At 34.4% G+C, this 10,389-nt stretch overlaps 1 long non-coding RNA gene across 1 annotated transcript; it reads left to right on the plus strand.

Moving 5' to 3' along the window:
* Window positions 1–483: 483 nt before the first annotated feature.
* Window positions 484–5,229, plus strand: LOC149773205 (uncharacterized). The gene is made up of 3 exons (XR_016417444.1): window positions 484–671; window positions 3,294–3,440; window positions 4,855–5,229. It is a non-coding gene; the product is annotated as an uncharacterized LOC149773205 (long non-coding RNA).
* Window positions 5,230–10,389: the final 5,160 nt, after the last annotated feature.

Here is a 10,389-nt window from a genome sequence, read left to right on the forward strand (position 1 = left end):
GTTTCAAATTTAAGTTAGAACGAAACAATGGTCAAGTTTAAGACTCACGGCGGCATTGGAGCTTTAAAATAGCGAACTTGTACATGTAATACCGATTTACACTGATTAAATTGTACATGTTAATCATAATGTATTGTTCATCATCGTATACGGTTGTACACAATTGTCTTTGTTAATATTTAGCTGAACAAGAGAATATGTGACTCCTTCGTTCCCGCAATTAGTAGTAAATTACGGCCAAGTTATCATATTTTGTACAAAATTGTCTTTGTTGTATAGTTACCCCTTCATAAGAGCCTGAGCTCCATCTTTCCTCAGCTCGTTCCAACAGTTAGAAGAAAGCATGCAGTTATCAATAAAAGCTTATCGTTATCTTTTATTTTAAAATTTCCTTTTGTCTGTGTTATACCTGTTCTACGTTACAAGTATTTGCTGTTGTTTTTGTATTGTTTTAGCTATTTGTTTTTGTGCGTTTGTGTCTTTTAGGTCAATCGTATAACTGTCCTAATGGTTATTTCCTGTACAAGAAGTTTATTATCGATACGAGTTCCGAGATTGTACTGACTGGGTTTCTGCAAATAACCAGTGCCAAACCGAGAGAGGGACCCTACTCTGCGTTTACGAGTTAACTAACTTCGATTACTTCAGAATACTGGCATACATTCTTGAAGGTAGTAGTTTCAAAACAAAACTGGTGGGGTGGGGAAAGACTGGGGATCGCGGGACGTTAAAGTTACCTCGGTAAAATTAAAACTGACAAAAGTATTTGAAGCTCATCTCTTGTATTTTGAAGTAACATTTGGATCATGGTCCTGTAGCCACTTTATTTTGAAGTAACATCTGGATCATGGTCCTGTGGCCACTTTATTTTGAAGTAACATCTGGATCATGGTCCTGTGGCCACTTTATTTTGAAGTAACATATGACTCACGGTCCTGTGGCCACTTTATTTTGACGTAACATATGACTCACGGTCCTGTGACCACTTTATTTTGAAGTAACATCTGGATCACGGTCCTGTGGCCACTTTATTTTGAAGTAACATCTGGATCACGGTCCTGTGGCCACTTTATTTTGAAGTAACATATGACTCACGGTCCTGTGGCCACTTTATTTTGACCATATAAACTTGACTAATAACTAATAATAATGAAGTCTACCAATGCATAATGTGTAGGATACAAAATAAATCTTACTTATTTTAAAATAATTCCAAATTATAAAATGGGGTTTGTCTGCCATCTTTTGAAATTCCTAGTTTATTACTTGAGGGACGTTGTACAGCATGGTAATTTGCTAATTGCTCCAAACAATTGCAGACAGTGTTTGAATTAGTGGATGTAGCTTTTACATACTCGAATCAATTTCATATACATTACTTTGCTTGAAATGATTTATAACTGCTTACATATATTCGAAGATTTTGTGCTACAAATATAGTTGCAATTTGAAGATTTCACGCGACAGATGACGGTCCAAACAATCATTTTAAAATATGTATTGCAACTTTAAAAAACATACCATTTTATTGTAAAAGAGATATACAGACGTTCAATGTCATCGTTTCAGCCTAGAATGAATGTGAAACCCAAACGCAAATATTTTTTTATATCTATTGCTACCTTTTAATCCCCTTGTTCAATAAAATACATATGTTACTCCTGACTCTGTTGACGACGTCGCAATAACACCACAACTTCAAAGTGCATGGCACCTTTATTACTTCATTTGCATGATATTCTTATGCTTTTTTCCATGTTACTTGTTTATCATAACATGGTAACCGAAGAGAATGGACATTCAAGACATGATGAAAAGTGTCTTTTTGAAGTCAAGACATGATTAAGTGTCTTTGTGAAGTCTAGACATGATGAAACGTGTCTTTGTGAAGTCTAGACATGAAGAAACGTGTCTTTGTTAAGTCTAGACATGATGAAAAGTGTCTTTCTGAAGTCAAGACATGATGAAAAGTGTCTTTGTGAAGTCTAGACATTATGAAAAGTGTCTTTGTGAAATCTATACATGATGAAAAGTGTCTTTGTGAAGTCAAGACATGATGAAAAGTGTCTCTGTGAAGTCTAGACATGATGAAACGTGTCTTTGTGAAGTCAAGACATGATGAAAAGTTTCTTTGTGAAGTCTAGACATGATGAAAAGTGTCTTTGTGAAGTCAAGACATGATGAAAAGTGTCTTTGTGAAGTCTAGACATGATGAAAAGTGTCTTTGTGAAGTCTAGACATGATGAAAAATGTCTTTTTGAAGTCTAGACATGATGAAAAGTGTCTTTGTGAAGTCTAGACATGATGAAAAGTGTCTTTGTGAAGTCTAGACATGATGCAAAGTGTCTTTGTGACGTCTAGGCATGATGAAAAGTGTCTTTGTGAAGTGTAGACATGATCAGAAGTGTACTTTTTCATGTCACTGCTTCTTGAATACTTTCTTATTTTTGAAGCCATTAGACGTTTAGCTAGTGCTCTAGGTTTATACATCACACTAACTTTAGTGATGTTGATTCAGAAACAACGTGCTATTATATTTCTTGTTTTCCCGTTAACATTATATTATTGAAATATCATTTAATATTGCTGTTTTATTGTATCTTATTTATAGGTATTTATAGGTTGCTGGATTTGTATGGGAAAATATTAACGAGTTTTGGGACTGAATACTGAACGACCTTGGGAGTGCAGCATATCCATCCGACAAAACGAGTTCATATTTTCCCATACAAATGCAGTATCCTTTTTATTATATGTTCATTTTCTTATTCTACCTAAGGCTTGATTATATAAACAAAATACATTCAATAAACAACGTAAATAAATGTATGCCGTATTCCAAACTAAATACACAAGCGCATATTCATCATTACTCAATAACATCATTATTAATGCACAAATAACTCCGCCCAGATAAATCTGAACATAGTCGCGCGCTCGACATAACTTTTGAAAGAAAATGGCGTGTCTAGTTCAAATTGAAATTTGCATCCATATTGTGAATGAATGCGCATTGCAACAACTTTTCCATTTCATCTGGAATGAATATATTTTGGTAGTTCGTTTCGATTCGCCGAAAGTTTGTGATTTTGGACTGGATTCATCTGTGCAAATTATACATGAAATACATCGGATTGAAGAGGCGCGGGAGAAGCGTGTTTACATCTGCAAATGTGTTTTTGTTTCTGTCATTGAATGTTTAAAATCATAATGTGTGGAAAATATGAAGTCTTTCAATTGCAATTATCAAAAAGACGCTTTGGAATTTAATGCTTATTTCAATTTAATTGCAGCAAGGAAGATGCAATTGCACTTAACATCGAAATTACAGCACAATTTCAAAATGTGTAATCCAGATGGAAAACTTATGGCATGGCTCATGTAATTCGGATTTGCAGAATTAAGAAAATACATTTTGAGGAAATTCAGGATGTAAAACTGTAAGTATATTTTATTTTGCCATTCTTATCAGCAGCTAAAGAAGAGAGTATATGACTTGTCACTTGCATGTTATTTGTAAGGACCTTATCTTGCGTCTGTTATATACTGTAGCTAGCCTAAATCCGTAATATTGTATCAACGCGGAATGTGCCAAAACAGCTGGTATGTGGCAGTCCACGAAACATCTGTTTTATTTCATTCAGAAACAAATTTAAACAACCACAACGTAAAGAGCCTCTTACGCGAGTGACATGATTTTTGTACAAATCAAAAGTGCTGGCGTCTGCGTCCATTGTTTGTTTACAATAGAAAGTAGTTTCTTTATGCACGTGAATGCTATATGTGTATTGTCACGCGAGTTCAGTATCGGGTAGTACTGAACGATTCTGTTAATGTAAAATCAGCGGGGGAAAAATGAGCATATACTAAAATATTGGTATTGCATCCGATATTGGTGTTTCGTCGTATTTTCCAGATATAGGCGAAATCAGATTGTGGATAACAGAAAAGGTACATTAATTCCTTTTCAACAGCGCTGTTTATATTGAGTAGGTTCAATATCACGTCTACATTTGTACAAAATATCCGGGAGGTGTCAACATGCATATATTATATAACGGACCACATTATATCGAGGAGTTTTATAGTAGGGAGCCACTTTAAGTGCATCAATACGTGCTCTTCTATACAGGACTACATTTTATTTTGATGGAGTGGAGGCTTTGACTTCCTACAAGTTAAAAATCACCTTTCACCACCAACTTCAACGTCATATGGCTACGATGTCTGCCGTGTGACAGTTTATAGTGATGCCTAGCACTGGGACATCATGTCGCAGACATGTAGCATTATGTCCACCCAGTCGGATTATCCTGACACCAGGTCGACCGGTCCAAACACTAACCTTTTAATGCTGAGCGCCAAGCGAGACAGCTGTTAGTACCTATTTTGTTAGTCTTTGATATGACACGGCCGGGGATCGAACCCACGACTTCCCGCATCCAAGGCGGACGCTCTAACCACTAGGCCACCGGAATGGTCCCACTGATTAACAACTAAATGTATCTGCGAACTCCTAAACTCCCAAGATCACAAAATATACACATCTTTCGAAGACACTCTCTGGAGGGCAAGCGTGACCCCAACCATCCACATGATTCGACTTTTGTCACTTTTTCTTTTATCGCTTCAGAATCGCAAGAATACTAAAAACGCTAAACCTATCCATTCAGAAGAGAGAAATGTACAGTACCGATAAGGTGATTTCGTGTTGTCAGAGATTTCTTCGTATTTTATTGATAAAACGTCAGACTTCCGTGGTAAAATTGTAAATGCTTTCCTTCATTCGGCGGCAAAAAAAAAATAGTATGGTTCATAAGAAGGTTTTCAACAAATTCTCTGTCTTTTCTCAAGCTCCAGGTGGATGTAGAGACCTATGGTACGGTGCCAACGACATTGCAATGGAGGGGACGTTTGTTTTCGTATCGGGAGAAGCGATGATAATAAATAAACCTGGGATAAGTCAGCCAGATGCTCATTATACAAAACAGGACTGTGTGGAAATGCGAGCGGGTTCCTTTTACAAACTTGCTGATACTGAATGTTCTGAAAGTCATGGATTCGTTTGTCAGATCGAGTTTGATTAAAACAATAATAAAAAAGATTAAAAGTTACCATTTGGGGTTGATGGGATATAGGTTGTGTAAATGTGTGATATCCGTATGGAGAACCAAATGTTTCTGACCCAATTCCAGACTAAAGACAAATGAAACATATTGCGAGTAATAAAACAACACAATCGAAAACCAGAAACTATAATGTACACCAAAATTATATTAGGTAAGTTATGCTTGAGAAGGACGAAATGAAATACTTTATTCCAAAGTTGTAGCAGGATATAGAAAATAATAATAATAATAATAATAATAATAATAATAATAATAATAATAATGTTGATGATGATAATAATAATAATAATAATAATAATAATAATAATAATACATTTTTATGATAAAAGTCGAGGAGTATTACATGGATATGTTATGTATATCTGTACTGTGTGTTGGACTTTTGGTCCATAACAGTAGATTATGTGTTTTGATAGAACTATAAATAGGTTTACTGGTTTTAAACTCAGCCTCAATATTGAACCTGTTCGCAGTTTGGAGTGATTTGTTACAGGATGAATGAGTGTCGCAACAAAAGTCAGGTGCGTTGTATTTCAACAAAAATCAGGAATTGTACCAACATGCCACGTAGGGATGAACTGCGAAATAAAGTGACAATAGAGTCGTGGACATGTATGTAAAGGAGAATTAAACAAGTATAGATGCTTCCCGATAAGATCACTCGCAGACAATATCCTGCCCATTTTACCTGGACGAAATGGGAACACTAAACTTTAACCATTTTGAAAAAGGCACACTGAAGCAAAATCAACTAATAAAATTATAAATAGAGATACTAAAAGAAAGTCTGATTTGCGTCATGCTTATATATGCATGTTTGGTAACAATATCGTGAGATTCGATGAATTTATTTCAGCTTCCAAATACCATATAAACTCATGGGTAAATCTATCATCATATCACAAATGTGACTGATAATGACGTCGTTCGAATCTATAAATTGTTATTCATATTTCCCAGCACTTATCTTGTTATAATATCAGTCTGCAGATGTACGTGATGTTGTGTTTGGATCTAATTTGAGAGTAATCATTTGTTTGGATTGTTAATTGGAATCACAAAGTGCTCATTGACTTTGGCATATATATATTATTCTGGAGTTATTATAAATTCGTTCCCAGAACGTTTTGGAAATGCAAGTGTGATACAAAACCTAAACGTCTATCACAAGTCCAAAAGTGCAGAGTATTCTAAATAAACTCGAGCGGTGTTCCGAGTAATTCCAACTTAAATGCGCTGATTTGCTACTAGTCTCAAATGTGTCTATGTGCCAACTGTCTTGATGTATCACAATGGTATACTACAATATAATGCCAAATGTCCTTGAATGAATTACCAAATGATACCAAACTAGTGAGATTAGTACGAAAAGTGTTAATGATGAGCACTTTTGAATTCCAGTGAATAACTTAAATATATATATCTTCCCAAATAAAAGCTGAACACAACAATAAGACTGATTGCACTTTGGGTGTTAGGACAAGAACGTGTGTGTGTGTGTGTGTTTGTGTGTGTGTTTGTGTGGGCGTGTGTTTGTGTTTGCGTGTGTGTGTGTGTGTGTGTGTGTGTGTGTGTGTAATTTCGAGGCTTAACGTAGCATTTTACAAGTTTTCAGTCCTATCGGTACGATCCCTCTTAACACTAACCTCTTATCACAAGGGAAAGATCAGGCAGACTTGGATTTCCTCCTCGTTTCAAAATGTGGTGCATAGGAACACACATTCATATTGATTAGGCGGGTGGTGCCTGGCATGTTTGTTTTCGGTCAAGAAATTTTTCTGCCGGAGGCAAACATATAGTTGACATTACGTTTTACCGATATATACCAAAATATGTTTAGAGGTGAAATCGGGGTCGGGTGCCCCCCTTTTTCAGTGTTATTGATGTACTAGTAGCTATTAGTATGACAGTGCGGAGGTAGCGAATTCGGAAAGTGTTTTTAGTTGGGTGGTCGTTTTTAGAAATGATTGGTCTTACTGGATTCCATTACTTGTGCATTTCAGAGAGACAGTCAAATCTTTCTGATTTAGGGTGAAGTCAGTATCTTGTCATCAATTTACACTGTATTCGACACGTAGTTTGCTCTCTGGCACATACTTTCATTGCACGTGGGTGTAAGGTCATTAATACGCTGCATATAAAACCTATCATTTGAAGTCTGACGGTTCGTTAGTAAGTTACGCTAATCAGTGACAACAACGCAGGAAACCCTGTCTGATAAATTGATGACAATTCTGCCCCTGTTATCGACTTTCTTGGATGTTTTAACAGCTAAGATTTAAATTCTATGCCTCTCTGTATTTTAGTTGCTGTCATTTTCCACCCAGGATACGAATACCTCTGATGCTGTGATTTTGATAAACGTTGGAACATATTTCTTGATTTTTGTGTGGTTTTTATGGAAATCGGCATTTCTTTTCATTTATATCCTCCGTGGAAAATGCTCCATGTATGCATTTATTTCCACCACGTTGCATGTTTCTCCAGTGTGACAAATGGTTGAGGTATTTGAAGAGAAGGTGTGTCCATTATGTCACAGTCAGACAATTCAACCGACTATATATATATATATATATATATATATATATATATATATATATATATATATATATATATATATATATATATATATATGTGTGTGTGTATGTATAAGTATCTTTCCCTTGGATGCCCTCAGTCCAGAATCATAGGAAAGAGACGGTAAAAAGAACACTATATTTCAAGGTATTTACAGAGGTAACGCTTCCAATTAGGAATAATGTTAATATTTTTCCTTCTTCAGTTGCATTTGGTAAATATTAAACCTACCACCCACTTTGCTTCTCTTTTATGTACTATAATAAAGCTGACCAATATGTTCATTACAATATCTATCTATCTATCTATCTATCTCTCTCTTTATATATATATATATATATATATATATATATATATATATATATATATATATATATATATATATATATTCTGTGTCTAAAAATCTTACTGTTTCTAACTATTTCCATGTATGTTTGCTAAGAACAAGGTGTTGTGTATATTTTATTTAATTTATATTTGAATTCATTTAAATGTTTGTTTGTTAGTTTTTAAAATTTTTAAAAAAAATTATTCCATTATGTGCTATTGTAATGTAACTTTATTTACTGGATCTTACATTTTCTAGAAATTCAGTTCAGTTTGACATGGTTGTTTTTCATAAACACTAATAATAGAAACTTTGTACCCAATGATGACCTATTTCCTGACCTTGATTCAGAAATCAGTGAGAGCTGAAGTAAACAACTTTTTATTTTTATATTTTCTCATAGTAAGATACTTAAAGTGAAGTCGAGGCCATACATGAGATACATGACAAATAACATGTATTAAATAGGTGTTTCCAGTGAACTTACCCACATCCGGGCGTCTATTTTGCGCCGTAGCTAGATTTATTATTGATGTATTGAGAAAGAATACTCATTACTTGCCTTATCACTTAAAAGGTTAAAGCGTTTTATGTTGTTGCCAGATTTTATGCTAATTATTTTGCTTTTTTCAAATTTTGTTTGGATTCTAAGAGATTATTTTTCTCTCGAAATATTTGTGATCTAAATTAATTCTTCGACAAGAACAGTTATCGAAATTTACAAAGAATTCAAACACTGGAATATTATTTTATGTAATTCAACAAAGAACTGTTTACACGTCAGTACGGCGCTTACCACAGCATAAGTCTTCGCCTTCTATTTGGATTTCATCGGGATTTAACTCAGTTTCAATATGACGTTTTATTACGAGGACTTTTTTTTCTTGGATTATTTTTGGATTTGATTTGTAAAACCGTAATTTTTTTCTTCTCATTTTTACATTGTTTTTCTACGGAAATAGGTTATTTGTTAAATTTTATAAAGCCTGTTGTCTTCACTCTTTACTTGTTGCGTGTTATGAGAGCCTAAACGTAACATAGGAGAGGTATTATTGTGTTCAGTGATTACAAATCTTACTATTTCCATATCTATTTACTAAGAACTAGGAGAGGTATTATATTTTCCTCAAAAATAAACTATTTTACCCCGCGCTTTTAAGAAACACTAACATTTTCTGTGAGAATGGAATGAAATATGTAAAACCCATTAGACTTTTAATCAAAACAAACGTCCTCTTTGTCTAAATGACATGCTATTAAACAGCTCTCAGTCGTTTTACGTTTCAATTTAGTGTCTTTGGAAGTTCTAACATCAAATAAGACTGATAAATCTTAAACCAGTCTGATTTCCTGGAGTGGCCACACTTTTTTTCTTGGCAATGACTCATATATGAAAGAATTGATTCCTTGAACATCGCCAGTGGAGTGTTATTTGACTTGCAATATTAAAAAATATACAAATATTGTTTGAAATACACTTATCAGTTTCAACGATATTTATACACTCCTAAATTGGATAACTACTATTCACAGCTTAAATAAATTATCCCTTATATATATATATATATATATATATATATATATATATATATATATATATATATATATATATATATATATATTTTTTTTTTTTTTTCACGAATTAAACGCTGAAAATCAGCATTCGATTAAATCATTAAATCCTCAAAGGACGACATCTAAGCTGTACACAATAATTCAATAATTGTTTGAACATATAATCAAACAATATCATTACAAAGATTTACTACAACAAATATTTGCTATACCTTGCAAATGTCGGTGATTGGTATGCTAAAATTAGTTTGAGAGCGTTTCCGTGCTCGTGGAATATTTTCGAGTGATGCTAGAATATACAAAGTCGTAGTGTGAATCGGTTGATAAAGATTGCTGTCAAACTGCGCATCTATACGAGCGAATATTTTTACTGTATGAATTAGTTCGTGCAGGAACGGAGTTTGTGGTGCGATACGTGGCGTTATAGATGTAGAGTGCTGCATTTCTGTCAACTGCAATAGCTTTTCCATAGGATATATCCGAGACAAGCAATACAAGTCAGATAGATCTAGGAAGATAGTATATTATTTCTGACTAAAGAAGAAAGGGACGTCTTGTCGTGGCTACTACACTAGCGGACACTGCAAGGTTATTGAAATCGTACTTGATTTTGTATGTCTGAAGCCAAACTAACATTAGCCATGCATACATATAACTAGTAGACAGCAGGTAATTACACTCGACGTAATGATGTTCAAGATGGCACGTCGAGCACTGGTTGCGATACCCGGCGTGTTGCCAATTTGAGGGCAATAACGCCTAACAACATTACTGTGTAAC

This window comes from Sinohyriopsis cumingii, unplaced genomic scaffold (assembly GCF_028554795.1).
Source record: "Sinohyriopsis cumingii isolate HCF-2022 unplaced genomic scaffold, ASM2855479v2 utg000813l, whole genome shotgun sequence".
Classification (NCBI taxonomy): Eukaryota; Metazoa; Mollusca; class Bivalvia; order Unionida; family Unionidae; genus Sinohyriopsis; species Sinohyriopsis cumingii.